The sequence below is a fragment of the Schistocerca americana genome, chromosome 6 (assembly GCF_021461395.2).
Source record: "Schistocerca americana isolate TAMUIC-IGC-003095 chromosome 6, iqSchAmer2.1, whole genome shotgun sequence".
In the NCBI taxonomy this organism is placed as follows: domain Eukaryota; kingdom Metazoa; phylum Arthropoda; class Insecta; order Orthoptera; family Acrididae; genus Schistocerca; species Schistocerca americana.
Window position 1 is genome coordinate 124616214 of NC_060124.1, and position 7402 is coordinate 124623615.

General features: G+C 44.3%; 1 non-coding gene across 1 annotated transcript; it reads right to left on the reverse strand.

Annotated features, from left to right (window-relative positions):
* Nucleotides 1-5233: 5233 nt before the first annotated feature.
* Nucleotides 5234-5308, reverse strand: Trnav-uac. The gene has a single exon. It is a non-coding gene; the product is annotated as a tRNA-Val (tRNA).
* Between the last annotated feature and the right edge of the window lie 2094 nt (nucleotides 5309-7402).

A 7402-nucleotide genomic window follows, 5' to 3' on the forward strand; every position in this document is an offset into this window, starting at 1 on the left:
AAATGGAAAAAACCAGAATACCAAAATTGATACTGGTGTGGGAACCGGAGGGGAGAAAAAGAAGAGGACGACCTATGACAACCTGGCTCCAAAATGTACAACACATAATGAGGAGAATGGGCGCAGAGGAAGAGGACACACAAGATCGAAACACCTGGAGAAATATTTTGAGATTATAGTTTAAGAACGTTTATTGTTTGTATTGTAATTTCCAAGTAAATTATTATGTTGGAGATAAGCCTCTGTAATGAGGAAAAGCTCAAAATAATAATAAATAAACTATTTTTCACCACAGTGTACCCTGAAACACCCTTAGAAGCTCTTCAGACTGTTGTGAGCATCCATTATACCAACAGGCAGCTCTGGACCACGGCCCCATGCCTCTAGTTTTGGGAGGGCTTCTGCCGAAAACATTGAACAGACAGCACCGTGACCCGGTAGCCTCCTGTAAGTGTACTTTGTTACGAGTATAATACTTAAGTAACGGATATGGGGCACTCTGTTTTGGCGGGTTACCAGCAGCCGTAATGGTTAAATAGCCCCAGATTGGTCCACAGATCACGGGCTACTGGTGAGGTATCGTTTGAGGGTTCAGGCCAATTTCCTTAACGTGGAGCACTAGTATTCGAGACACCGCAGAAGGGCTACGGTCACCCGTTAAGCAAAGGCACGACGTCACACTGTCAGCTGAATGGCTGTTACGCTTAGAAAGGTCTTTGATTTACTCAACCACTAGCTTGCCAGGGTAAAGGGCGATCCTGACAATTCAGTGAGCAAAGGCTGGCGTCTCCGATATCAGCTGTTACTCGTCGCACGCTGCGAGAGGGGTCTCGCTAAAATGAATAATATGCTGGGTAAATACCAGGTGAACAAGTAGTAAATGCTGGGAAAGTCATTAGAGTTCACGATTCACACCTTGACGTGAACTAGCACCCGAAACCTTTGTGGTACCTGTAATTTCCCTAGCTAGACCGCACGGCGTTTACCCATAATATTATGGCGAACTATCCAGTCCCAGAGATTTGATACTGGGCGTTTTCCAGCTTGTATCACGTGTGCTCTAATGGGTTTGCACAGCGTCGTCGATACGCGACTTCCTTCCCCAATGGGTGTCTTGGGGTAAGAACTAGGGTAGTCTTCTGAGGTGTCGATCCACATATGGAATAAGTATAGGAGTTCTTTTAGAGATATACGACTAGCACATTGGCACACCGCACTGCAGTTATCCATAAAACGGCATATAACGATTGTATCCTTGGTCGGAGTTTCAGCAGTACTGCTAGAGTAAGGGCCTTTTGAGACAGTTTGAGACGACCCAAATCAAATGTATTCGGCGGTTACTTGTCACGTGTGGTGGGACTAAAACACCGACACGAGTAGTAATCAGTCAAAATGGTTCAAATGGCTCTGAGCACTATGGGACTCAACTGCTAAGGTCATTAGTCCCCTAGAACTTAGAACTAGTTAAACCTAACTAACTTAAGGACATCACAAACATCCATGCCCGAGGCAGGATTCGAACCTGCGACCGTAGCTTGTAATCAGTCATTGTTTCGTCGAACAGAAGTGTTTTTTTTTCTCTTATTTATGTACAGCATGTCGCATTTATCTACGTTGAATGCCAACTGCCAGTCTTTACACCTCTACATCTATATCCATACTCCGCAAGCCACCTGACGGTGTGTGCGGAGGGTACTTTGAGAACCTCTGTCGGTTCTCCCTTCTATTACAGTCTCGTATAGTTCGTGGAAAGAAAGATTGTCGGTATGCCTCTGTGAGAGCTCTAATCTCTCTGACTTTATCCTCATGGTCTCTTCGCAAGACATACGTAGGAGGGAGCAATATACTGCTTGAATCCTCGGTGAAGGCATGTTCTCGAAAATTCAACAAAAGCCCGTACCGAGCTACTGAGTGTCTCTCTTGCAGAGTCTTCCACTGGTTCAAAATGGGTCTGAGCACTATGGGACTTAACATCTGAGGTCAACGGTCCCCTAGAACTTAGTACTACTGAAACCTAACTAACCTAAGGACATCACACACAGCAATGCCCGAGGCAGGATTCGAACCTGCGACCGTAGCAGTCGCGCGGTTCCGGACTGAAACGCCTAGAACCGCTCGGCAACCGGAGTCGGCTCTTCCACTGGAGCTTATCTATCATCTCCGTAACGCTTTCGCGATTACTAAGTGATCCTGTAACGAAGCACGCTGCTCTCCGTTGGATCTTCTCTATCTCTTCTGTGAACCCTATCTGGTACAGATCCCACACCGGTGAGCAGTATTCAAGCAGTGGGCGAACAAGTGTACTGTACACTACTTCCTTCGTTTTCTAATTGCATTTCCTTAGGATTCTTCCAATGAATCTCACTCTGGCCTCTGCTTTACCGACGATTAATTTTTACATGGTCATTCCATTTTAAATCACTCCTAATGCCTACTCCCAGATAATTTATGCTTCCAGTTGCTGACCTGCTATATTGTAGCTGAATGATAAAGGATCTTTCTTTCTATGTATTCGCAGCACATCACACTTGTCTACATTGAGATTCAATGCCTCTCGATGTGTTTAGCTTTCCTTGATCTGTATTTTCGCCTCATAAAACTCAACCGCTCTTTCTACGACCGCAGTAAGGTAGAAAGAAACGATAATATTGGCAGCGTAAATTTGTCTCTTTCCTCGGTTCTCTATTTAATCACAATTTTCTCTTCACTCAACACAAATGACACTTAAGGGTGGGAAAGCGCCACAACAGACGACAAAAGTGTATCGGAACCGACACTAAAAATAGATTTCCTCGGAGGGATAAGGGATAAAACAAAACTAAAAAGTCTACTCTCTGTATCGGAGTGGCGGCAGAATTGATCGCGACTCGCATTAAAGTTCAAAACGCGGCCGGCGGCCGGCGGCTCGCGCGCAGTCTCGTAATGGACAGGAAATTAACATGAAGCCCTGCCGGCCGGCGTAGAGTGGCCCAGCACGCGTCAGGCAATATTAATACCCGCGTGTAACACCATCCATTTGTAATGGGCGAGCAGCTCCAAAAACAGCGCGCCGGTCGGCGCCCATCTCCAGCAGTCGATAGCGGCCATCTGTCGCCGCCGCCGGAAGAGCGACTCGCCGAATTTCTTCGGAGCGGCCGCCACACCGCCGCCTGTCCGGTGGTAATGGCCGTGGAAGCAGCAGCTTCACGCCCGTTATGCAGCGATCCATCGCAGACATCGAAGCTGCACTCGCCGGCTGTCGGACGCCTATCCGCTTCCATATTTGCACTGCACGACAGGTGGGTGATGTTATCCTTTGGCTTCAGTGCTTTCCGCCCTTGTGTAACCTAGTCATACGGTTCCACTCCCGCGTAAATACATCTCTGCTCGTAATCACGCCACGAATTTAGTTACCGTTGTATCAAAGAAATGAATTACGATCACGGTGGGCTCTTTCCGCAGTGCTTTCAACGTCATTGACCCTATACCTTAAATAACCGTGTCCATCCGTCATGTATCGACAAGTGACTATATATTGCCTTTTGATGTACTGTGTTAAAAGGCTTGCTGATTTTGACGATCGCAATTAAATTTTATGATGTTACAGTTATGCATTAAAATTGGACGAATTGAATTATTGTTCCCATAATGAAAACCAGTGTACAAGTAATGTTTCGTCAGGCGACTCTGAGAACGGCTTTTGTCATACAAATTAAACTTGATGTGACAGATAAACAGAAGCAGCTCACAGAGCGATATGACAAAACTATCAGAACAGATGTCAGTGATCAGACGAGGAAAGCGCAACTCGGGAAATCGAATGCAGAAAATGAAATTAATTCTTCACTTAACGTACAAAGTGATACAAAACCTATAAACAACTGACTTTTCTTCTGAGAGACGTGTTCTATGAAGCCCAGTTGAGTGAAGTTTGTGTACTGTCATTCAACATCACATACAGAGGCTCTAGGCAAATTTCGACTACCAATTTTTCAGATACACGAAAAAATCCTTCCTCAATATTTATGATTTTTATAACAAAATAAAAAGATAGAAATGTTTGCAATGAGTGGTTGAATGATAAAACGGAAGGAATTAGGTAAAAACGAAGTACGAGAAAAGATAAAGATAACCGAGAATGAACATGGGAAAGCACATGTGCCAATATAATGTTCCGTGAGACTGAAGTTAAGTCCCATTAGTGCCTTAATTAAGAGAATTCGTAGCAATTTGTTCAAACTACCGAACGATTTGTGTTACAACCTCGTTAGTGAAAATGTTTTGCCGCGCTGGATTAGCCGAGCGGTCTAAGACGAGGCAGGCATGGGCTGTGCGGCTGGTCCCGGCAGAGGTTCGAGTCGTCCCTTGGGCATGGGTGTGTGTGTTTGCCCTTAGGATAATTTAGGTTAAGTGGTGTGTAAGCTTAGGGACTGATGACCTCAGCAGTTAAGTACCATAAGATTTCACAAACATTTAAAAAAAAATGTTTTCCCAAATTATTGAAAAACAGTCTGAAAGCCAATTTCAGAAGCCGTCAAGAACAGTGTGGTTTTGCATGTGGTAGATCATTTATTTACATTTTCACATTACAAAATTTAAAAACAAATACGAAGTGGTTAAGATTTCATTGATATAGAAACAGTAGCGCATAATATTACTAAAGTGCAGAACAATACAGAGCATCCATTGATATACGAAAAACTTGATGTGATAAGTTGATGTCAGTCAAGAATGCCTTTAAGGCGGCGTTATCAGCACCTCTGTGAGTTTGAACGGGGTCGTGTAATAGGGCTATGAAAAGCTGAGTGTTCCTTCTGAAATACTGCAGAAAGATTCGGTAGTAATGTAGGCTCTTTACATGGGTGCTGGTAGCGGTGGTCAAGAAAGTGTACTGTCACAGGAAGACAGGGCGTCGGATGACCACGTGGCAGTACCGAGTGTGAGAAACCATCGTGTGCGGTGTATGGCTCTGTCATATCGTGCTGCATATGCAACAGCAATTTGAGCATCTGTTAGCACCACTGTGACGCAATGAATTGTTACCAGCCGTTCACATCAAGGAGAGCTACGAGCTAGGCTCATCTAGTGTGCATTCCGCTAACCCCAAACCATCACCGTTCACGAGTTCACTCGCGTCAAGGGTGGAGGTTTGTGACTACGTGCTAGACACACGGGGAACACATAGTAATGATAATTACATCAAGACCCTACGCTGTCGACAGGGGTTGATATACATCAACGGGACAGTTTGTGTGCCCCCAACCGGGACTCGAACCCGGGGAACTCCTGCTTGTATGGCAGACGCTCTATCCATCTGAGCCATCGAGGGCACAGAGGATAGTGCGACTGCAGGGATTTATCCCTTGCACGCTCGCTGTGAGACCCACATTCGCAACTAAATTTCCACACACTACATTCGTAGTGCCCCTGCCCATTACACTCATTACTCGCGGCAGACAACCTTACCGAGTTCCGTAAGTGTTCGGGCAATATGTGTGCACCCCCACAGAAGAAGGAGGTCAATGGCTGGTCTGCATTAACTACGTTAAGATGTTATCTGTTCTTTCGGACATGTCCGAAAGGACAGATACCATCTTCATACATAGAGTAATGCTCTGGGGTGCGATTTCGTATCGTAGCAGGACTACTTACGTGGTTATCAAACTCACCCTGACTGCCACTTTGTACGTCAATCTAGTGATTCGACGTCTTGTGCTGCCATTCAAGAACTGGATTCCAGGGGATGTTTTCCAAAAGGATAACGCTCGCTGACGTAAAGCTGCTGTAACCCTACCTACTCTACTGAGTGTCACACATCTTAGCCTTCTCCATCACCAGACCTGTCTCCAATCGAGCTCAAATAGGACATCATCTGACGAAAACTCCAGCGTCATCCTGAAACACCAATAACCGTTCATATATTGACCGGCTATGTGAAACAGATTTGGAACCTCATCTCACAAAGTGATATCCGTTTCCTGCACAACACAATTAATACACTCAATATTCTGGCAGTATCACCAGTTATTAATATACCCCATCTCGCATTTGCAATGGCTTATCTCACGCTTCCATTAATCTGTGGTCGTGCGATGTAAATCTCTTACAGATGTATTTTCCCCGAAATTTCATTACTCTAAATTAATAATTGTTTGGTGTTGCGATTTTTTTCCGTTTGTGTGTATAAAGATTACACTGAAACAGTGTAGGTAGCGACAAGCTGGGAATAATAAGGTGCTGGGTAGCAGAACTAACATCTGACCAAAGAAGACATTTATTCACACACAAACGGTGAATCCAGTTACTCAGTCCAAATGCCATAGATGTACTTTAAGAAGTGTCAGAGCTTCGACACATACTATCAGTCACATAATAGAATTTTACAATTTGTAACTCTACAATTTAACAGCAGTTGATATTAAGCTCTCCTGTTTACATCTGTACGGCTAAGCACATATGAACTAAAACAAAGAGGAAAGCGTTTTCACTTTACCAAGAAAAGTAATAGAAATGGAAGTTTGGTCATTGGCTCAGGCCAGACAGTGAGCCATAGTTACAAAGCACTATAATAATAGAGAGCAATGACAAAAATACGTACAAGTAAAATTCAAGGAGTAATGTGCATCTGATCTCAGCAAGTAATGGACTCTAATAATCAACGTCAACCAGCACGCTCACACTATTCCAATGAAGAAAGAACAGTGTTACACAGTCAACGATAGAAATTTTCCAATAAATTTAAAAAAGAGTGCCCAGCTGGCTACCACTAATAGTAAATTCTTAACCCAGTGTACCCAAATCAGTCAAAGTAATACCCCAAATACCACATCGGGTTCAAACCTCAATCGACAAGAATATTTATAGCATAAAGTGATAAAACGTCTAAGTACAGCATAGCACATGCGCTCTTGTCCAATTAATAATCATTTTTATGATTACAACTGGAAGAAGTACTCACTAGGATGCACAGTTAAGACAAGAAAATCGAACATTTCTGTACGCTGAGCCTGAGTTACAGGCAAGTTTCACTTTTCGTGAATTACCCACAACACATCAGGCGCAAAGGCCAAGGACGCACTTAAGCGTAGGTAACACCAAATTTACTAACGTACCTCCCTGTAAACAGGTCTTAGCAAGTGGGTCAACTGGAGCACAGGGTACGAGCACCCTACAGCACGGAATTAGATGCTCACCATACATGACCGTATGATTCCGCCGCTCCAGCCTGCCAGTGTATCTACAAGTAACAAACAGAAGTGGAAGAACAAGACAGTCTTGCAGTTGGAGCACCATGGTTCCCAGACTTGTGCTCGAAATGTGACCCGATTTCGGCAGGTGCTTGCAGTCATCATGTCCCACACAACTGCCCATCAGAGCACTCAATGACCTTCCTTCCACTAGCCGTAAGGAACGACTCAGGCGA